This window comes from Chanodichthys erythropterus, chromosome 15 (assembly GCF_024489055.1).
Source record: "Chanodichthys erythropterus isolate Z2021 chromosome 15, ASM2448905v1, whole genome shotgun sequence".
NCBI lineage: Eukaryota > Metazoa > Chordata > Actinopteri > Cypriniformes > Xenocyprididae > Chanodichthys > Chanodichthys erythropterus.
This window is the reverse complement of record NC_090235.1, coordinates 39,081,830-39,105,424: the sequence shown is the minus strand read 5'-3', so window position 1 is coordinate 39,105,424 and position 23,595 is coordinate 39,081,830. Positions and strand designations below refer to the sequence as shown.

The 23,595-nt window shown below is 38.5% G+C and overlaps 1 protein-coding gene and 1 long non-coding RNA gene across 7 annotated transcripts in view; one reads left to right on the top strand and one right to left on the bottom strand.

The window, feature by feature from the left end:
- thrb (thyroid hormone receptor beta) overlaps window positions 1-23,595 on the bottom strand; it is a 384,429-nt gene that overhangs the window by 75,212 nt on the left and 285,622 nt on the right. The gene's annotated exons all lie outside the window — the stretch shown is intronic.
- On the top strand, window positions 15,179-15,693 carry LOC137037933 (uncharacterized). Its single transcript, XR_010897326.1, has 3 exons — window positions 15,179-15,199; window positions 15,346-15,528; window positions 15,627-15,693. It is a non-coding gene; the product is annotated as an uncharacterized lncRNA (long non-coding RNA).

Sequence of the window (23,595 nt, the reverse complement as noted above, 5' to 3'; positions counted from 1 at the left end):
CTTGTCACCTGACCTGAATACTGCGCGCTGATTCGCTAAAACGGACTTATCGGTTTCTGTACACAAACAACAAGGGCGCTTGTCGGCTTCTGCTGTAAAACGTGAACTTGCGATGCCTGAAAGTGGACAAAACCGGCTCTTCTGACAAAATGGATTTAGGGTACAGAACGTGCTATATATGGAGAATAATGCACAACACTTAGTTCATTTTTTTTAAAAATGGCGTTTATCGGTTTTTGCAAATGAACTCTTCATATATACACACACACACTGAACAAAGTTATAAACGCAACTCTTTTGTTTTTGCCCCCATTTTTCATGAGCTGAACTCAAAGATCTAAGACTTTTTCTATGTACACAAAAGGCCCATTTCTCTCAAATATTGTTCACAGATCTGTCTAAATCTCTGTTATTGAGCACTTCTCCTTTGCTGAGATAATCCATCCACTTCACAGGTGTGGCGTATCAAGATACTGATTAGACAGCATGATTATTGCACAGGTGTGCCTTAGGCTGGCCACAATAAAAGGCCACTCACATTTTGAGCAGTGTGCAGTTGGCATGCTGACTGCAAGAATGTCCATCAGAGCTGTTGCCCATGAATTGAATATTCATTTCTCTGCCATAAGCCATCTCCAAAGGTGTTTCAGAGAATTTGGCAGTGCATCCAACCGGCCTCACAACCGCAGACCACGTGTAACCACACCAGCCAAGGACCTCCACATCCAGCATCTTCACTTCCAAGATCGTCTAAGACCAGACACCCAGACAGCTGCTGCAACAATTGGTTTGCATAACCAAAGAATTTCTGCACAAACTGTCAGATACCGTCTCAGGAAACCTCATCTGCATGCTTGTCGTCCTCATCAGGGTCTTGACCTGACTGCAGTTCGTCGTCGTAACCAACTTGAGTAGGCAAATGCTCACATTCACGGATGAATCCCGGGTTTCACTGTACACGGCAGATGGCAGACAGCGTGTATGGCGTCGTGTGGGTAAGCGGTTTGCTGATGTCAAAGTTGTGGATCGAGCGCCCATGTTGGCGGTGGGGTCATGGAATGGGTAGGTGTATGTTATGGACAATGAACACAGGTGCATTTTATTGATGGCATTGTGAGATACCTTGACAAGATCCTGAGGCCCATTGTTGTGCCATTCATCCATGACCATCACCTCATGTTGCAGAATGATAATGCACGGCCCCATGTTGCAAGGATCTGTACACAATTCCTGGAAGCTGAAAACATCCCAGTTCTTGCATGGCCAGCATACTCACCGGACATGTCACCCATTGTGCATGTTTGGGATGTTCTGGATCGGTGTATATGACAGCGTGTTCCAGCTCCTGACAATATCCAGCAACTTTGCACAGTCATTGAAGAGGAGTGGACCAACATTCCACAGGCCACAATCAACAACCTGATCAACTCTATGTGAAGGAGATGTGTTGCACTGCGTGAGGCAAATGGTGAACACACCAGATATTGACTGGTTTTCAGACTCCCCCAATACAGTAAAACTGCACATTTTAGAGTGGCCTTTTATTGTGGCCAGCCTAAGGCACATCTGTGCAATAATCATGCTGTCTAATCAGCATCTTGATATGCCACACCTGTGAGGTGGATGGATTATCTCAGCAAAGGAGAAGTGCTCACTAACACAGACTTAGACAGATTTGTGAACAATATTTGAGAGAAATAGGCCTTTTGTGTACATAGAAAAAGTCTTTTTGAGTTCAGCTCATGAAAAAAGGGGGCAAAAACAAAAGTGTTGCGTTTATAATTTTGTTCAGTATATATATATATATATATAAGCAATATATATAAGCAATATCACACTCGTAGCCGTGTGATATGGCTGTATATCAGCACGGCTGTGATTCGTCCGTAGGCATGAGGCCGCAGGCCGAGTGCCGTAGGACTAGTAACGAAGGAACTAGTAACGAAGGAACTAGTAACGAAGGAACGTTGAGTTGCTTCATTGAAACACATTGAATTTTGTACAGTATTAGAGAGAGAGAGAGAGAGAGAGAGAGAGAGAGAGAGACTTTTGACTTTTAACAATCCTTTAATTACAATTTTCCTTATAAATTACATAATTTCATAAATCCTACATTAAATATAAAATAAATAAATTAAAAAATTAAATTAAAATAAGACCAAAAAAAGACTACTCAAACTTTGTTTACAAAAAATACACCAATTAGACATACATTTGTAGAGAACAATCAATGTCAATTTCACATAAACAGTTTTCCACTCCAAGTATACTTAAAGGTCTCCATGTCTTTAACCAATTGAAAATAAGCATATTCCACCTTTATCCTTGTTTTTATTAGACATTTTAAAATAGACATTGCATCAGTTAACACCGTTCCATTTAGTTTACTTTTACGTGATAGCCACACTGCCATTTTAGCCTGCCCAAACAAAAAAATTCACATCACGTGAATCTGCTTTCTATTTTTATTATACTTGGGCCCATAAATAAAAATTACAGGAGAGAACACTTCTCCCAAAATTCTACACCATTCTTCTAATTGAGATAGCAAAGCTTCCAGTCTAACACAGTGAAAAAATAAATGAAAAACAGTTTCAGTTTGCCCACAAAAAGGACACCCCTCCTCTACCTGTGGATCAAGGTGTGCTCTGTGTCTGTTTGTAGCTATTAAACCATGCACAATTCTCCACTGAAGGTCCCCGGACCTTTTCTCAATGGGAGCCTTGTACAAGGTCCTCCAGCTACCTTTAGGGGGAGTTTCTGATCCAAAACTCTACTGCCACTTAGATTCTTTTAGTCCTTCTAAAGAGTTCATATGTGAGACTTTGACACATGTGACATACAGTGCTTTTTTCCCAGTTGTACTGAAAAAATCTAGTTCAGGAGTCCTGAAGGTAAGCAAAGCCCCTTCCCTTTCTTGAAAAGCATCATAAGCAGGTGCAATTTTTAACTCTGGAAAAGAAACCTCTGTGTCTTCATTTGATGTTTCCAGACCATGTTTAAAATCCATAGGTAAACAATCAAGAAGATCATCAAACAGTCTCTGTATCAAACGAATTGACCTCACACCCAGCTTAGCAGCCAGTATTTCAGCAGACATCCATTCATTTGTTGTTATTAAATGTCCAATCTTTGTAATTCCAGCATTCCTTAAAATATTCCTCATTGACGCCGACTTCAAAATCTCTAAATCCACAACTGGATTATGCAACAGGGGTTCTTCTCTCATCCAAAGGCAGTTCACATCCTTGAGACTCCTTGATACACTTAAACTTTTCCAAGCTTTCAGCATAGACCGATAAAAAGGTGTCAATCCAGACAAATCAACTCCTTCAGTGTCCATCAGAAAAAGATGTCGGTCCAGTCCCATATTGCCCGCTTCTCTTAGAAGGGAACAAGCTACTCCAGCCCAGCTTACATCCTTTCCATAAAGTAGTCTTTTTATTGTCTGGAGTCTAAAAGTCTTTATCCTGCTTTTAATGTCCACCAATCCTTGGCCGCCTCCTTGTCTAGGTAGATATAAGACAGGACCTCTTAGCCAGTGCTGGCCAGACCAAAAAAAAAAAAAAAAAATCACTAGACGTCTTTGAACATTTACCACCAGTTCCTCAGGGGGTTCTAAGACAGTCAATTTATGCCATAAGGATGAGGCTACAAGGTTGTTGCAGACCAAAACTCTTCCCCTGTACGATAGCTGGGGGAGCAGCCAATGCCAGTGAGACAACCGAGCAGACACCTTTTCCAACAGGCCCTCCCAATTCGGCCTCTTATAATCCTCTCTTCCTAAAAAAACTCCCAATATAGTATACTTATAGTATACTAATACTTGAATCCAGACCTGCCCCACTGTTAACTACCAGGAAGACTAGGACTATTATAATCTAAACCACACCAAAGTGCATCACTTTTATCCCAATTCACTTTGAGAGGAAGCTTTACCATAACTATCCAAAGTATCAGTTAAAACCTGAACATCATATTCATTTCTTAAAACCACAGTGATATCATCAGCATATGCTGAGATTTTTACACACTCATTAAAAACTGGAACATTTGTCTGTAAACCCGTTAGATTTTTCCTTAGTTTACATAGGAGAGGTTCAATGACCAAACTATACAGTTGACCTGAGAGTGGGCATCCCTGTCTTATGCCCCTCTCTACTTTAACAGGAACACTCAGTCCCCCCCGCCATCTTTATCATACACGTAGCATTATTATACAATATTTGAATCATTGCAACAAATTTTTCTCCAAAACCAAAAGCCTTTAAAACTCTGAAAAGAAACTGATGATCAACTCGATCAAATGCCTTTTCCTGATCTAGTGATACAATTCCTATCTCAACATTATTTTTCAAGGCATAATCAATAACATCACGTACTAAATGCAAATTGTCAGTGATACATCTCTCTTTTATACAATAGGATTGGTCTTTGTGTACAATACTATGTAATACTTTGTTTAACCTATTAGCCAGACATTTTGATATTAGTTTGTATTCAGAACATAAAACTGCCACTGGTCTCCAATTCTTAATTAAAGTAAGATCACCTTTCTTTGGAAGTAATGTTAAAACTGCTCGCTGGCAACTTTTAGACATCAAACCCACACGTAAAACTTGTTTTAGTACTTCATAGAAATCAGCTCCAATTAATGTCCAGAAGTGCTTGTAAAATTCACCAGGAAGTCCATCTATACCTGGGGTACGGCCTGAAGCAAGTCCTACTACTGCAGCAATTAATTCCTCAAAAGTAATTTCCGACTCCAAAGTTTGTTTGTCTTCAGCGGTTAAATGGGGAAGATCCTGTAAAAGTTAGTTTTGCCTCTTCTCGTCAGTTTTCTCAGCAGAATATAACTTAGAATAAAAGTCTACTACCATTCTTCGCATTTCCACAGGGTCACTTGTATTATGACCATGACTGTTTTTCAAATTATACATTTTTTTTCTTGTACATGTTCATGTTCCAAGTTAAAAAAAAAAAGAAGTAGGCCCATCCATATCATTCATTGATAAAAACCTGCTCCTCACAAGAGCACCTTTGACTCTCTCGTTTAAAATAGAACTCAACTTTAATTTCCTGTCAGTCCACTCTTGTAAATTAGCAGAACTACCGGTCATCATTTTCTCTTCAATTACTAAAATTTCTTTCTCAATCCACTCCAAAGTCCGTTTCAAAAAGACAAAGTTGAATAAGATGTATATTGTTGACAAAAATCCCTTATATGTGCTTTACCAATTTCCCACGAAAGAATTACATTTTCATATCTATTTTTTTCACTTTTCCAGGTTTCCCAAAAATGCTTAAAAGATTCACAAAAACTTTTGTCTTGTAATAACTTTACATTAAAATGCCAATAGGAACTCTTATTTCGTGTAGACATCAATGTGCAGTCAACAGTGATAAGCTTATGATCAGTAAAATGTGTGGGAACAATAGCTGTATGTACAACTCTGTTTTTACTATTCTTTGATAAATACAATCGGTCTAATCGTGCAGCTGAAATTCTCCCCCCATTCACCTTTATCCAAGTATATTTTTTACCAAGGGATTATTTTCTCTCCAAATATCCATCAGATTAAAAGTTTCAATAATATTAGCTAAAAAAGTAGGTGAATGAAAATTAGGTTCTTCTCCATTTCTATACAAAGAAGGGTCAAGTGTACAATTCCAATCCCCTCCTAGAAATATTGAATCATTAGCCTGCTGTTGTTTTAAAAAAACTTCCAATTTTTTAAAAGTGTTTGTCCTATCAGAACCACTATTAGGCGCATAGATATTAACAGAGACAAAAAAACAGACCATTAATATCAACTCTAACTGCTATTAACCGTCCTGGTTCAATTTCTTTTTTGGACAGTATTTTAAATTTAGTGTTTGAAGAAAAAAGAAAAGTTAGTACCATGAGTGAAAACACACTCATTACCCCACCACAGTTGCCAGTCAACCTCATTATTAACATCACTATGAGTTTCTTGCAAGAAAGTCACATTTAAATTTTTCAACTTAATGAATTCTATGATCATTTCTACCTTCCTCATATCCCTCATCCCATTAACATTCAAAGATCCCACCCGTAAAGTCTCCAATAGAAGAGAAATAAAAAAGAAAGCAGACAAGAAAAGCATATTAACCATAGTGTTTAATTATTTTTTTTCCCCCCTCTTTGGTCTACCTTTACCGGTTTCACTTTTTTGTCGGATTGCAGTAATATGTTTCTTTAGCCTAAAACGCTTCTGCTGTGAAAGCTCCTCATAATTACTATGTCTCCTTGCCCACATAACAGATGCTATAAATTTATCCAAATCCGGAAAAAAAAATCACTCACTTTTTTACCCTTTGTTTCATCAAGAAACCCACTAATTTCAGCCACAGTATACAAATCTTCTTTCATCACTTTTGACATCTCTTCTCCTTCAAACCATTGTTCATTCATGTTATCATCAGTACATTGAGACACCCCATCCAACTCATCTACTGAGACTTCCTCTACTGCTTGTGCATCAGTCACACTCTCACTAACCACATCTTCAACTTCACTTAAAAGCCTAACAACAGCATAACTACATCCAGCTTGCTCGTCTTCAGCATCATCACCGCTTTCACTCACCTCATTGTGCCCGATGACTCTCTCAGACGGCCTTTTTTTCTCTGTCACTGGTATTTGTGGTGTCGTTGTAATTTCCACTGCATCAGTACTATCGTTGTTTTTAGATTTTTCGCTCTCCGTTGAATCGGCAGGCAAACGCTGTTCATTATCCACTTTCTTATTCGAGCAAGAGAAACGTTTGTGGCCCAAGTTTCCACATTCAAAGCACTTAAGATTGTCGGTACTTGCATACAGCATATATTAATTTTCTCCATTATTCACACGGAACGAGATTTCTAACGTATGCTCAGGGGAAGTTAAAAACATCAAAACTTGACGTCTAAAAGACAGAACGTGTTTCAGTGCCGCGTTTTTACATCCTAATGGGATCATTCTAACTGGACTTGCAATTTTTCCATATCGTGTCAATTCTTTAGTAATTGCCTCAGTTGAGATGAAAGGTGGCCCATTTGAAATTGTCACTTTAGTAGCCGGAGCCGCTAAAGGAGTCATGGGCACAAACATTTCATTAATCCAGATTCCGCTCTCTGTCAGCTGGTTCACTAACTGCTCCGTTTTTAAAAACACTACAATAGCCTTGTTCATTCGTGATGCTGAGAGAATGTTTTCAAAACCTACTAATTCTCCCACCACCACGAGTACATCCTCCACGCTAACGCCAGGCTCAGCCACACACCTGCAGCCATTTCGCATCGACAGGTGTGAGTTTACCTGTACGGGGTCATACGCCATACCGTCACGTGACAAACGCCGCGAGCGGCTTAGAAGACAAAACTTACCTAAATTATAATGAAATTACCAAAAAAGGGGAAAAATTGAAAAAAAAAGAACTGAAAAAAGAACAGTTTTTCACGCTCACTCAAACCAAAACGCTCTACTCTACCCACCACACTCGCACATGCGCACAGAGAGAGAGAGAGAGAGAAGGCTATTACCTGTGTCTGAAATATTGCATTACATTCATTCTTCAAGTCTGTTTGAATGTCCGCTGAGGAAAGCGATCTTTGTATTTGTCCTTTTTTACAGCTTTGGGAATTTTCCATAACACCACAGCGCTAAAACAACTTCCTTTGCAAAAGTTCCTTTCAATTTAAAAGTCTCTTGTGCTTCACTGACTGATTCTGGCGTATTAATGTAACTTTCACTCAATCCATATTACTTATTAAAGGACATATTTATATAAAATAATATTTAATGAACAACAAATAAGCACAATTGTACAGTTCAGTCAAACATAAAGCACTAGTTATAAAAAAAAAAAAACTATAGGTCACCATTTACGCATATATATGGTTTTACTAATATGAAATGAATGAAAAGGATTTTAAAGAGTGTGTGACAAAACCTTGTAACTCCATTGGATCCTCAAATTGTCAGTCAAACCTGATCAATCCGCCTCACCTCGTGAATGAAGTGCGCACACAGTTTGGACATCTCCTCTATACAATGCAGAGGTAAATAAAGATCTGATGTTTTACAAAAAAATTGTAAAGCGTTTTCTTTACTCAAAAAACCCTATGTTTATAAAGTGTAATGGTTTACGTATTTGAAGAGCGGAGAAGAGTCTTCGTCTGATATGTCCCATCTAGTTGTAGTAGCCAATATGCTATATAAGGATGTAAAATAACGTTTATTATCAAATTTAACATTGCACAATTTGACTTGCTCTGGAACAAAGATTGTCCGTTCTATGTACTCAAATTGAATAATTTCTCATGTTTAACCACTATAAGAGCCAGCGGCAAATCCCCAAAGCACTGGCCGAGATTAAGCTGTTCTCGGCGGTTACAGAAGCACTGAACGGCCGCTGACGCCCTGGAGCTCGCATCTCCGAAAACGTCAAAACCAATTGTAAAATAGGCGCTGTTATTAAATATGAGTCACATATTTCAGGTCTAAACAACTACATTCTCGCCTAAAAAAACTATTAAAACTACAGTTCGTGGTACAACAAGTAGTATATGTAAAAATTACAGTTGATTTGCTCAGCCGCCATGATGGTCACTTCAAGCGGAGTGATACAAACGGTGAAAAGGTAGGAGGAGTGCTGTTATCACTGAAATATTGCATGGCTATCAGCCAATCAGATTCAAGAACCAGACAGAACTTTTGTATATATATATATATATATAATATCACAAATCACAAAATTCTAACCTTTCATTTAAATAAAACAATTGAAAATGGGGGAAAAAGCTCATTATGATATGTTTTTTTTCTAGTTCACGTTGGCCACAATTATTGGCACCCAATTATTGCAACCTCCTTTTGCCAAGATAACAGCTCTGAGTCTTCTCCTATAATGCCTGATAAGTTTGGAGAACACCTGAAAAGAGATCAGAGACGATTCTTTCATACAGAATCTCTCCAGATCCTTCAGATTCCCAGCTCCATGTTGGTGCTTCTTCTCTTCAGTTCACTCAACTTATTTTCTTTAGGGTTTAGGTCAGGGGATTGGAATGTCCATGTCAGAAGCTTCATTTTGTGTTCAGTGACACATTTTTGTGTTGGTTTTGATGTTTGTTTTGGATCATTGTCCTGATGGAAGATCCAACCACGGCCAATTATAAGATTTCTAGCAGAAGCGGTCAGGTTTTGATTTTTTATCTGTTGGTATTTGATAGAATCCATGATACCGTGTATCTGTACAAGATGTCCAAGACCTCCAGCAGTTTATTTAACCATGGGCATGGGGTACTTTTTGTCGCTGTGTGCACCAAACCCAATCTTTTTTTTTTTTTCATCTGACCATAGAACCAGGTCCCTTTTGAAGTTCCAGTCATCTCTGACAACTGAATATGCAGGAGATTGTTTCTGGATGAGTGAGGAGGATTTTTCTTGAAACCCTCTTGAACACCTTTTGGTGATGTAGGTGCTGTTTGATTTTTTTTTTTTTTTTTTTTTTTTAGCTTTCTGAGACTCAAAACTTAATTAATCTCTGCAATTCTCCAGCCGTGATCCTTGGAGAGTCTTTGGCCACTCAAACTTTCCTCCTCACCGTGCATTAGGACAATATAATCACGTCCTCTTCCAGGCAGATTTGTAACATCTTTGGTTGATTGGAACATCTTAATTATTGCCCTGATGGTGGAAATGGGGATTTTCAAAGCTTTACCTTTTTTCTTACAGCCACTTTCTAGTTTTTGCTCAACAAGCTCAATAATCTTTTGCTGCACATCAGAACTACATTTTTTGGTTTTACCCATTGTAATAATTGATTAAGGGAATTTGGCCTTTGTGTTTACAGGAAGTTATGGCTGGACAATTTCATGTTCATGGTCACCCTGGTGTGCTACAAAAAAAAAAAAAAAAAAAAGAAAAAGAAAAAAAAAAATGAATGGGAATATATTTCAGAGATATTTTACTTATAAGAATTTCTAGGGGTGCCAATAATTGTGGCCAACATGTATTGGAGAAAAACAGTTATTTCATAATGTGAGTTTCCCCCCACTTTCAATTGTTTTACTTCGATGAAAGGTTAGAATTTTGTGAATTTTTGAATAAAGATCAGAGGGACAAACAATGCAGACATTTTGCATGTGCCTTCAAATGCAAATTAGCTGCTGTGCCCCGCCCCCTCTCTATGATCACAGTTCCTGCCTCGATTCTCTGCCAAATACAAACAAGACATCTGCTTGGTTTTGATTATCATCTATATCGCGAACACTCTCACGGATAGCATAGTTTTTCTTTCATCATTAAAGTTTATTATTTCCATGCATTTTAAAGCTATATCAGTTTAAACCTCTAATGGATTGTTTTCTGAGCGCACTTATCTGAAGCGTACACACACAGACATCTGGCTGTCAGACGTCAAGTGTCATAAGTAACTTCTCTTCTTTTTTTTTTAAACCAGGGGTGTCCAAACTACGGCCTGCAGGCCAACTGCGGCCCGGGGATGAATTTTAAGCGGCCCGCAGCTTGTCTATTAAAATATATTATGTGTGGCCCACCATGCATAATTTAAAAATCGTGCATTTTCACAATGTCAACACAAGGCGGCAGTACTAGATTTTTGGCAAGGAAAACAACGCACCAAAAGCAGAACGAAACAGCGCTACTTGTTCACACTGCACGACTCACAAGCTCACAAATGTGTTTTCTTGCTCACTAAACCACTAAACAGCCAGCGAGAAGTGCTTGAGTTCGGCGTAGAGGTCTCGGGTACAAGCTGAAAATCTATCTGTGATTTAATTCAGTTTAAAGCCAGTTGAAACAGCACTGACTTTATAAACAACACTGTAACCGTGGTTGTGGCGACCAGGGCGGGCGAGAGCCGTGAGGGAACGGCGCGAGGCCGGTGGCGCGAGTGTTAATGAGCTTCACCTGGGAGGCGCACCGGCCTTGAGTCCCTCACGGAGGAGCTCCGGGAGCATAAAAGGAGGAGCGACTACCGTGGAGGACGAGAGAGGACCAGGCCTGGACTTTTCTTTTTCCTCTCTCCCCTCTCTCGTCCTGTCGCTCCCCTTGCTTCCGTCTCCTTTCTCTCGTCTCGTCTGTCCTTACCCCCAGGTGCTGCGGCCGCCGAGACAGGCCCCGGGGGGGAGTAGAGCGCAGTCTCGGGAGTACCCCCCGGCCTGCGAGGGGCGATGGGGGTATGTGGCGACCAGGGCATGCGAGAGCAGTGAGGGAACGGCGCGAGGCCAGTGGCGCGAGTGTTAATGAGCTTCACCTGGGAGGCGCACCGGCCTTGAGTCCCTCACGGAGGAGCTCCGGGAGCATAAAAGGAGGAGCGACTACCGTGGAGGACGAGAGAGGACCAGGCCTGGACTTTATTTTATGTTTTATTATGTTTGTGTGGCCGGCAGACGTCCGTGAGGGCATTACTTTCGTTTTGTTCTATGTTTATTTTGAATTAAAAGTTACGTTGAATGTGCGCCGGTTCCCGCCTCCTTCTTCCCACATTTACGAACTGTGTTACAGTGGTATATTGTCAGAAATGTAGGTTAATACTTTATTTAATTTTTAATGTAGACTTGTATTAAATGCCAATAAGGCCACATTACAAACTTTTTTTTGTCATAAACTTGCAGTTTTGTGCATTCGTATTTATATTAAATGTGTTTATAGGCTAAATACCTTAAAGCCATTCTAGATACAGAAACGATATTTTTACTTTTTCCATGTAGTGAGGTGCCATGTGTGGTTTAACCTGCAGTGATCTAATTATTCTTATTTAAATTAAAAAGTACTCTAGAGTCCTAACTCAGTAATAATATTTAAATTTCACTCTTTAAAAACAAGGTTAAGTTTTATAGATATTGTTTGTGTATTAAATTTGCATCTGTGTCCTATCACAAACTACTCTACTGTCAGCTCAAGCTTTTGTCAAATCTGCTATGTTTTCAAGAAACAAAACATGTAGGCCTTTTAAGACCTGAAGAAATAAAAATTAATACTAGCATAGTAGCCTATACATTATGGCTGTTTCCAATCAAATGAAATCATTATCAACAAAATCCATCTTTGCAATACAGAGGTGACACAGAATGAGAAGTGACATATATTTACACAGCATTTACAATTTGTCTACATAAATTTAATTTAATATTTAAATATTTAAATATTTTTTTCTAATTTTAACTTTTTAATGTCCCTTAAATATGAAACTAAACTAAACTGCCAGTAGGTGGCAGCAAGTCACTGTCTTAATGAGTGAGTGAGTCAAACGATTTGTTCAAATTACTTATTCATGACTTCATTCAGGAACGAAGCTCGGATTCATTTGTTCTAAACGCGATTCAGTCTGTGTAACAAAAACATTTCTGTTGCACAGGGCTTTGTTCTGCTGTTCATAATTTTAAAATTTTCGTTGGCGAAATAAAGAACAAAACAAACAATATTAACAATACTGTGTCTAAAATGTAACTCACATTGTTCATTTAACAAGCTGAAGGAACATTTCATTTGTGCTGATTTGGGGAAAACAGCACTTTTGCTCGTGTGATATTGTAAAACAACTACATCTTATAATATGATATAATGACAAAAAATTGTTGGGGCAAAAAATGCCCGTGTATCTTGAATTTTGAGGGCAAATAACTGCAAGCATATCTACATCACTCTGAGTAAAGGCCTTTGCACACTGAGTCCAAAATTTTCGCATGCGTTTTTTCATATTCACAATCCTAAAAATTCGTCACGCACATAAGACGAATAAAGAAAACACGGTACTTAAATTAATCACCCTCTATTTAAATACGTGAACACAGAAAATCGCTGTTACCAGGTTAATATAACATTTCAAATTCCATGACTAGTAAAATAATCGCAACTTACTCTCTGTAAAATGGAGTAAAATGGAATCTGCAGGGTGATGGACACGGAGGTGGGTAAGAGGTTGGTGGTAGTGATGGGACATTTGAACCGAGGCTTCGGAGCTTGTGTCAAGCATAAATTAGGTTATATTAGGTTTGTATGGTATAATTTATGAATAATTAATTATCTGTGTGTGTGCGTGTGTGTGTGTGTGTGTGTGTGTGTGTGCGTGCGTGTGTCTGCCAGTTGTCTCTGCACAAGTAAAGTCAGACAGAGAAGATACATATTTTATTTTATACCCAGGCAATACACAAATGTCTGTTCAGGTCATACCCTGACAGCAACATTGTGTCGACCCAGATCCGGCCCACATCTGATCCGCGTGTGATCCATATGTACCAGATCTGGGCCACAGTATGTTGCTGTCAGGGTAGGCTCAGGATTAATTTTGTCTGCTATTTCTTTGCACAGTAGCTAGGTGTCACTAGTGAGCAATGCTAGTAGAGTATCATATACACTGTGTCAGAATGATGATTTATTACCCTAATTTATGGCTTAATTTATGACCCATATTTCTGTGTGTTGTCAGTCAAGCTGGCTGGACAGTGGATGTCAAATATGTTTTATGAGGGCTGTGAGCCTTGATTGGCAGGTCAGTGGTTGTCAATGGTTGTTTTTTATGGCTGAATTTATGGCTGTTGTCCCCTGATTGGCAGGTCAAGAGTGTCAATGAGATATAGGGTGAGTTGGATTTATAGTTAGATATATGGGTAAATTTATGGAGGTTGTATCTCAGCCCAGATTTGGCATTTTTATGACATTTTGGTGAAACCCGGGTATCTGGCTCCTTTCAGTCTGTTGGGAGCTGATGGTGACCATGTTTTTCCTTTGATTGTGGGGTGAAAGTCACCCAAGCAAATTTCACACCTTGGAGTGAAAATCAAGTGTTATTTCATCTAAAATATTGACTCTGTAGAGAAGCAGTACAGGGCTCTCTCTTATCTTAAATCATGCTGAGGAAGCAAGATGTCTGCATTTTCATGTTTGCATTTTTAGATTGAGACCTCACCAGGGATGAGCATCAGAAGCCTAGTTTCTCTTATCAATTACCTGCTGTGATTGAGAATGTGTTTTAATGTTTTTTAACATGAAAGTTGCAGACGCAAGGTCTACTGATGTCTACTTATATCTATACAAAAATATCCTTTGCCCCCCAGGAAAAGGAGAATCAATAAAATAACTTTTTATAAGCTTCCCTAAATACAATAGACAAATTGGATGTGTTATTTTAAAGATTTTTGTTAAATCTCATCCTTTGAACAAAAAACAGTAAACTTTCTAGGTAAATAATAGATGTACAGGGTTTTATAATTATTAAAAATTGTAATGCATCTATTTATAGACGGATGAAGCTATGCATTGATTTTTTGTTGTTGTTTTGTTTTTTATCTTATTTTTATTTTGAAAAGCCGACATAGTTTTATTCTTTAAATATTCCGGTGTTCAATCCTTTTCCTCAGGGGTTTGTAAGGAGGTGGGGTCTACCGAGACGTAACACCCCCAGTTTTCACACCACTGATTGTGTTACCTATAAAGACCATTGGAGGCTAGTAGGCCGGTTTTTCTGTGTGGCTAACACAAAGAGCATTTGCTACGATTTTACTTGGTTTTACTTTAGATTTTCTAAAGTCATCAAAAGGGTTTCCAGTATTCCATTTTCACCCTAAGGACATATTTCTGAAAATGGATCCTCCTTCAAACGGTAGGTCTATTTTTCTGATTTGGTGTTTTAATCATAAATAAAATAAATAAATAAAATGCATAAATAAATTGTTTATGTAGTTCATGGCATCAATATGTTGTTCACTAGGTGATATGACGTTCTGCGTACAGAACTCCCATTATGACAAGGCTGTGGATCAGCTTCTAGCTTTGAACGGTGTTGGTATGATGTTGTTATGATGTCAATTTTCAACTCTATAAATATTAAAAACGTATATGGAGTGTGTTATAATTGTGATTTTAAAGTATTTTCCCCTGCCCAATAGTGCGGGGCCCTCAGGTTTCTGGGGCTGATGTGAGCCAAAATCAACAACAATCTCTGCTTGGTAAGTTTTAGCTCATCGTTTTATTGTTTGTTATAACGTTTTTATCATGTTAAAAACATGAACTAATATGAATACATTATTATTTTTTTTTTTTTAGCATCCTTGAGAAGTATTGTGAACAGTGTTGGAAACAACGGTTCTGAAACGAAGGTTGGGAAGCATTTGAAAGTAAAGGCCCAAATTCACACTCCAACTGAGGATTCTGGAATATCTGATCCGATCGGTATGTGGGTCAATGCATTGGTGGATAATATATATATATATATATATATATATATATATATATATATATATATATATATATTGCAGGGATGCAAATGTTAAAAATCGGAAAAAAATCACTCATACAGAATTTCATTACCCCCCCAGGACATATAAGGGATGCTGTTAGAGCCATACCACCACCCACTGCATTTGCTGATGATATCACCACGCATGGTATTAAAAGGAAAGAGCCTGGGTCAGGATCAGTAGTACATAGTTCTGAAGAATCAGATGAAATATGTGTGATACCCAACACCCCTGAGCAAAAACGTCAAAGACAATCATGGGGTATGTATATACAGAAAAATATAGATATATGCTAATGTTTTTCCTTTTCATGTTATTAGATTAATCCCGATACACTTATACAAATTATTTTTCCACAGAATCGTTCCCGGAAAATGGGGTCCCAAGCGTGGATAATGCAGATAATTGGGATGATGAGATGCTGCATGCATGGACCATTTCTGACTTTTCAGAGGCTTTACCAATTGAGTCTCAAACAGTAAAGAGTGGTTCGGAGAACGTCGCTCATGTGTCTGGTTCAGAACCGGATTCGGATTCGGATGCACTACCTTCCAACCAAGAGGCCTTCAAGAATGAGGGACAATCCTGTGTATGCCAGAGTAAGGATGTGATGTCGGGACAATTTATTGCTTTTAGAGAAGAGAATGAACTATTACATCAGAAGAGAAGAGCAGAAAATGAGATATTACGTCAACAAGTGAAAAGTTTAAAATCATCCGTTGAATTGCTGGTAAAAAATCAGAACATTGCGTCAGACCACAGACGAAGGGATAGACAGGAGTATGAACTCTTTAACCGGACTGTGACTACCGAGCTCCAGGGACAAAGAGCTGGTTTGAAAGAAGTTATTGCGTTACTAAGACGTCACGGTTCTATACAACAGCTCTTAAGAACTAACTGTGGAGTTGATGAAGCAAATGGTTGAGAAGTTTATACCTCGCTTTGGTAAGTCCTGATTGATTTAATACAAATGTGGATTTACAAATGTTCGCTATGTTTATGTTATGATTTTGTGCTATATTTTATGTATTATGCTTACGGTGTGGTTTTAGGGTTTCATTTGTAGGATTATTTTTGTGTTCTGGTGTTTTGACACTTTCCAGCTTATTGTTGATTATTTAGTGTGTTTGTGCTAGTTGGTTGTGGATTTTAAATAATTTGTGTTAAAAATGGCCACAAAACGTTGTCTGGAGTCAGATAATAGTGAACAAAGTCCAGCAGTGAGATTTAGATGTGATAATGATTCACATCATCAGCAAAGCACAACAGAAACTATGCATTATTTAATTCAAACAGTCGAAAATATGGATAGACCTAAATCTAGTACACAAGTTTTGGTAGATTTGCTAAACACTGTACAATCAGCGGTGGTAAATCAAGAAGAAGAAACAGATTTTGATGTAGACCAATTTTTTAATTCTCCTCTGACCAACAATGCGTCTAATGATTCGTCAAACACCAATTTTGATGTAGACCAATTTTTTAATTCTCCTCTGATCAACAATGCGTCTAATGATTCGTCAAACACCAATTTTGATATAGAGCAATTTTTTAATTCTCCTCTGATCAACAATGCGTCTAATGATTCGTCAAACACCAATTTTGATATAGAGCAATTTTTTAATTCTCCTCAGATAGGTGGGGGGGGGCGACCCCCCCGCAGTACCAAGCATTTGATCCAGCAGCACCCAACATGGGCCTTACGCAGGGTGAAATAGATTCTCTTGTGAAAGATGGGGGTGTCGTGCATGAGTACACAGTGATTCCCAGAGCCCGATTCAATGGTTTGGAAATTCATAGGCTTATAAATCTGCGGCAGATATCTTCTACAGATTTATCTGCCTACACTACATTTTTACATGATCTATTGGCCGAAATTGTCTCATTTTCCAGATTATTAGCAGGTGATGGGGGGGTAATTAATATTACTTTGCGTGGGTCCAGCTTGACATCTGATGTTGATGCTCTCTTGTCACCTCAAAATAATTACGATCCAGATCTCTTTATTAACCAGCTTGAAAAGATATTGCAAAGCAACTCTGATGTAACTGTCGATGAGGCATTGGATTTAAGAGTGTCGATAGCAATGTGTAAAAATGGCGGTGCTCGTCGAAAGATACGTGACCTTTTGCATAACCAAGTAATCAGTAAAAACAGGATGAATTTATTCTGCCCAACAAACATTACAAATAATCTATGTTTTACAATTTGTCTCGCTCATTTTCTAAACCCAGAGAAACCACACACAGAGTTAGAGGCTGTAGCAGCATCTATACAGAAGTCAGCTGGTTTCACAGATCAGCATAAAATACGTTTTAATGACATTTCATGTTTTGAGCGCATGCTGAATATCAAAATTGTTACTTTCCATCGCACAAATGCAAGAATGTTGGAGAAGTATACAACGACGGACGACCCGCATCCAAAAACTGTGTTTTTATATTTGCATGATTCGCATTACTATTTGATAAAAAACCTAAAAGCGTTTTTAGGCGTGCCATATGTATGTGTGTATTGTTACCAAGGGTATACTTGTCGCAGAGATCACAAATGCAGATTTGTTTGCGATGTGTGCAATTACCCAGATTGTCACACACACCCCAAAAAGATAAAACACTGTGGCGATTGTTTGCGATACTGTACATCTGATTATTGTTTTGAAATGCACAAACATCCCGCCCCTGGTGAGGAATATGCACAGTGCACTGTCACCAAATTTTGCCCCCAATGTAATAGACGTTATCACGTCAGTGGGACCAACCCGAAACCACACCGATGTGGCGCTGAACATTGTGTCCAATGTGGTGAGAGTTTGGTTACCGATGGGGAGCATCAGTGTTTTATTCAGCCGATCAAACCAGAGAAACCAAATGATCGGTACATTTTTTATGATTTTGAAACAAGATATGAAAATAATACCCACATTGCAAATTTTGTCTGTGCAGTCACGTTTAACGGTGAGGAATTTGTGGCAGAGGGCCCAGATTGTGTCGAACGTCTCATTAAAAAGTTCAGACAGCCTATTTATAGTGATTTCACATGGATTGCACATAATGCGTCCGGATTTGATAATTTTATACTTTTGGAATATTTCACTAGAATGGGGATCACTCCTAAAATTATAATGCAGGGCTGTCGGTTGATTTTAATGTATGACAACGCATTTAAACAGAGGTTTATCGATAGTTATGCATTCATTCCTATGCGTTTGGCCAAAAAAACCTGCTGCTTTTAATCTGACTAACAGTGAGAAGGGATATTTCCCGCATCTGTTTAACCGTGCAGAAAATGATGACTACATCGGCCCGTACCCAGAAAAACATTTTTATGGTTATTCGACGATGTCAACACAGGAGATGTTGAAGTTTGATGATTGGTACAATGGGCTCTCTGGTGCAGTTTTTGATTTTAAGAAGGAACTAGAAATGTACTGTAAGAACGATGTTTACTTGCTACGAGAAGCGTGTATGAAATATCGTAACGAGTTCATCCTCTGCACAGATCTGGACCCGTTTAATTACACCACTCTAGCAGGTTGTGCAATGGCTGTATATAAGACCCATTTCCTGCCAAAAGATACAGTAGCGCTAACACATGACAAGGCGTACACTAATCAAAACAAAACATATTCAAATGTTTCAATTGAATGGCTAGAATATTTGCAAAAATCACACTCCAATGGCATTCAGCATGCTCTAAACCATGGTGAGGTATCGTTTGGTAAATATTATGTCGATGGGTTTTATGATGATGGCACTGTGAAAAAAGCATTCAAATTTCTCGGTTGTTTTTTTCATGGATGTGAACATTGTTATAACCCGAACGATTTAAATCCTTTATCAAAAGTGCCTTATGGCAGCATCAGAAGACAGGTTGATGACAAGTTTGAAATTTTGCAACGTGCATATAATCTTCAAATTCATTTTGTTTGGGAGTGTGATTGGATGCTTTCCAAACAGACTGATGCTGATGTGATGGATTTCATTTCCACTTACACACACACAGAGAGGTTGAAACCACGCGATGCACTTTATGGAGGGCGAACAAACGCTTGCAAGGTGTACCACAAAGTCAGTGAGGGTGAACGGGTGTGTTACCTAGACTTCACTTCGCTCTATCCGTTTGTTCAGGCGTGAAAAAGCTACCCCGTAGGTCATCCACAAATAATTCATAAAGATTTTCAAAATCTTGAAGATTATTACGGTATAATAAAGGCAACCGTCGTGCCACCACGAAAGCTGCTTCACCCCGTGCTACCATTCAGAAGCTCTGGAAAACTTATGTTTCCTCTTTGTCGAAGTTGTGCTAAACAACAGAATCAGACCACGCCGTGCAAACACTCGGATGATGAAAGAGCTTTAACAGGCACATGGGTCAGCATAGAGCTTTTAAAAGCTGTTGAAAAAGGCTATGTCGTAGTAAAACTGCATGAGGTTTGGCATTTTTCGCAAAGTTCAGAAACGCTATTTTGTGATTATGTTAAAACATTTTTGCAACTCAAACAGGAAAGCTCTGGATTCCCAAAAGATGTCGTGACAGAGATGGACAAAGAAACCTATGTCAGAGAATACTTTGAAAAAGAAGGGATTAGACTAAATCAGGACAAGATTGAGATTAATCCTGCACGTTGGTCTATAAACAAGCTCCTTTTGAATTCTTTATGGGGACGCTTCTGTTTACGTCAGAATCTACCTCATTCAGAATTGATTTCAGAACCTGAACAGTTTGCCCAACACATTTTTGGTCGGGGGTATGATATTAAGTATTTCACATTTTTATCCGACTCTGTTGCATTAGTTCAGTGGGCTTATGCTGAAGGAAAAGGTGGTCAGAGTCGTGATGTAAACGTCTTTATCGGTGCTTTTACAACAGCGCATGCCCGGTTAGAATTGTATGATGTTATGGATAAACTGGGTGACAGGTTGCTTTACACGGATACGGACAGTCTTCTGTTCACATCAAAAGATGGTGATTGGGAACCCCCGCTAGGACCCTTTCTTGGTGATCTTACGAATGAACTTGATTATGATGATTACATTGTAGAGTTTTGTTCAAGTGGTCCAAAAAGTTATGGCTTTAAAACGGTTAATGGTAAGACAAGCATGAAAGCCAAAGGTATCACTTTAAATTCTGTAAACTCTCAAATCGTCAAATTAGACTCGCTGATTGAGCTTGTTGGTCAGTATGTGAGGGGGGATGGTTGTGATAATTATATTCTTGCACAAACCGATGGTATCGTAAGGAACAAAAAGCGATTCACACTACATAAGACATTTGCAAAAAAATTCAAAGTCGTTTACAACAAACGCGTTCTGCTACCTGACTTTACCACACTACCATATGGCTACTGACAACGTTTTTGGACACCAAGGTGTGCGAGACACAGATGGTTTTGATTTCAGATTACAATTTCCATTCAGTTGTGTTTTATGTGGACCTTCTAACTCTGGAAAAACGTTTTTTGTAAAAATGTTATTATAAAAATGCTAAAAGTGTGTTTTCTAAAAAGATTGAAAATATAGTCTTCATATTTGACTGTTGGCAGGGTTTGTATGATGAATTGTTGGCATTGTATGATATTAAATTTATTGAAGGAATCCCCCAGAACCTGAATGATGTTCATCTTTTTCCTCCCTTATGAACGATGCATGTAACAACATACAGATTGAACGTTTATTCACTAATTATGTGCATCACAAGCATATATGGTCCAGAACCTCTTTTGTAAAGGAAAATCCAGTAGAACCATCAGTTTGAATACAAGTTATTTGGTGTTATTTAAAAACCCCAGAGACAATACCCAAATTAATGTGCTAGCACGCCAGATGTACCCCAGAAACAGCAAATTTTTTATGGAATGTTATCAAGATGCTACCAGTATTCCTTTTGGCTACCTTTTGGTTGACTTTAAAGCAGCAACCCCAGACCATTATCGTCTCAGAACGAGTTTACTCTCAAAACACCCTGTTGTATACATTCAGAAAAGAAAACACTAAGACTCTTGGATGTCACAATATCTGCAAGACTTTTAAGGAACCTCCCAGTTTTAAAGTTGTTATTAAAAGCAACACCCAAACAAAGGCGTGCTATTTTAGAGTCAGCATCAGACGAACTCATCGTTGCATTGTGTGAACTAGCTCTTAATGTTCTCCATGGTAATAGTCCACTTACACCACAGCAATATCAGAGACTGAAGAGAAGAAAAACCAACATCAAAATTGTTGCAGATAAGAAGGTTGGTGTTAGAAGGAAAAGACAGCTAATCAATCAACAAGGAGGTTTTCTATTACCGCTTTTAAGTGTTGCAATACCATTCATAACAAGCTTGGTTAGCTCTAAATAAGGTCCGGCGATGGAGTATGGTGAGAAGATGTTTTTAGTTCCACAACATCAGCTGGATAAGTTGAAATCTTCTAACACACGCGAGTCTATACAAGACCTCGTGGAAAATGACCTAGACATTTCTATAAAAAGCATCCTGTACAGTTCTGATCTAAATCCCAAAGAAAAAGCAAAAATGTACACAGCTGTTTTGCAAAGGTTTCTAACAATAGCTAGACAAGGGGATAAGGAGTTTGGTACATTAAAACTAAGTTTTCCACACCCTGATCACGTTGAAAAAGAAGACCCACCCAGGGCAGTTAGTGAGCCTGTTCATGACTTTTTAGATAATGTTTCAGAAGAAATATTAAACAATGTTCCACAGAGGAGTGTGAAAAATGTGCGATACATTTTAGAAAAAATGTCTAAAGCTAAAAGTATTTCTTCATGGACTGACACGGGTGAGTTTGTGTTTAAAGGGCGCACGATCCCCGGTCCACACATGTTTGATTTAATTAAAAACATCACAGCTCCACATAAGATTGCAGATGAACGGAGACCGGATGGATGGAATGAGTTTCTGGAGGCTTTTGCTGGTTTAAATTTACCATACTCTGTGGTACCAAATCATCAGGTCAGACGTGCAATTAACTCTTTCAAAAGCAAAACGACACCATCTGTAACTAATTCATCTAAGAAGAATAAACAGCAGAAAGTGTGTCCTAGTACACCATCACCATCTGTATTCAAATCACCCAAACTTGAACATGGACAGTGGTTAACTTTTTAATCTGTGAGTTCTGTACACATGTATATTTTGTTTTATCATTATTAAAATGTATTGTTGAAATAATGTGTATAATAAAAAAGAGACAATACAGGAAATTAAAAATTGCTTTGTTTTTATTAAAAGAAATTAATCATGAGACATAAACATTGCACCTGTTTGTACACACTGAACACATTTGAAAACATTTTCATTACATGGGGATTGCTTTAGTTTTTTCACAAAGGCTGACACCATTTTGTCATTTTTAATACAATCATGAGTATACAATTTCAACACATAATCATAATCAAACCCTTTTGCCATGTGGTACAGGAAGAACACACAGTGCTGACCACATGTGTCTGATGAAAAGTCTTGGACTTGGACATTTGAATGTTGGACCTCTTTAGAATTCCGAGTTAAAAAGTTTTTGATGAATACTGGAAAACGATGATGATCCGGTTTGTTTCCAAAGCTGTCAAAAAAACAAGCAACACCATCTTCGTTTATGTAGATGGCTAGCCAATGCTGACCTGGAAGCCCCGATATATCTGTATTTATAATAACTGCTGATGGTAGTTTTCTTAGCTGGTAAAACTCACGCACTGCAGAACCGTTTTCATATTCAGGTTGCAAAGGTTTTGCGGGGTACTGTTGCCCATCCACATAAACTGCTAGAAATTCAAGGTCATAATTTTTAAATGCGAACGGGTTTTTATTATATGATCCTGTAAATGCATCATTATCAACCATCGCTATAACCATAGATTTTGGCAGTGTGCCTAAGAACAAGTTTTCTTGATTACAGACACGTGAACCTGCAGGTATTGAGAATGTCTTCATACACACGCGGTCCACAGGGTATTTTGCTGTTGTTGTAAGCAGAGCTTGAGCATGACCCAACCTCACAGCAGGTGCCACGGACAGTGATGCAGACAATATGATTAGTTTATAAGGTGTACCGTTGCTCCTCATTAAACAGAACTCATCTTTACCTCTGGTCAGGCGAACTTTAAGATCTAGACCAGGAATTAGAAGTTTTGACTGAAAAAATATATCATTATGTACAGGTGCTAACAGCTCGACGATATTACTAGCATTGGTAAAGGCTGCTCTCTTTGTCAGCCCGCGATTTTCTCCAGCGGGGTCTGCGACATCCATTTGTCCTGCTGTGTCTTTGTAAAAAAGCCCTGCAGACAAATTTGTTTCAAGCGTGTCTTTACCATAATTGGTAAGAC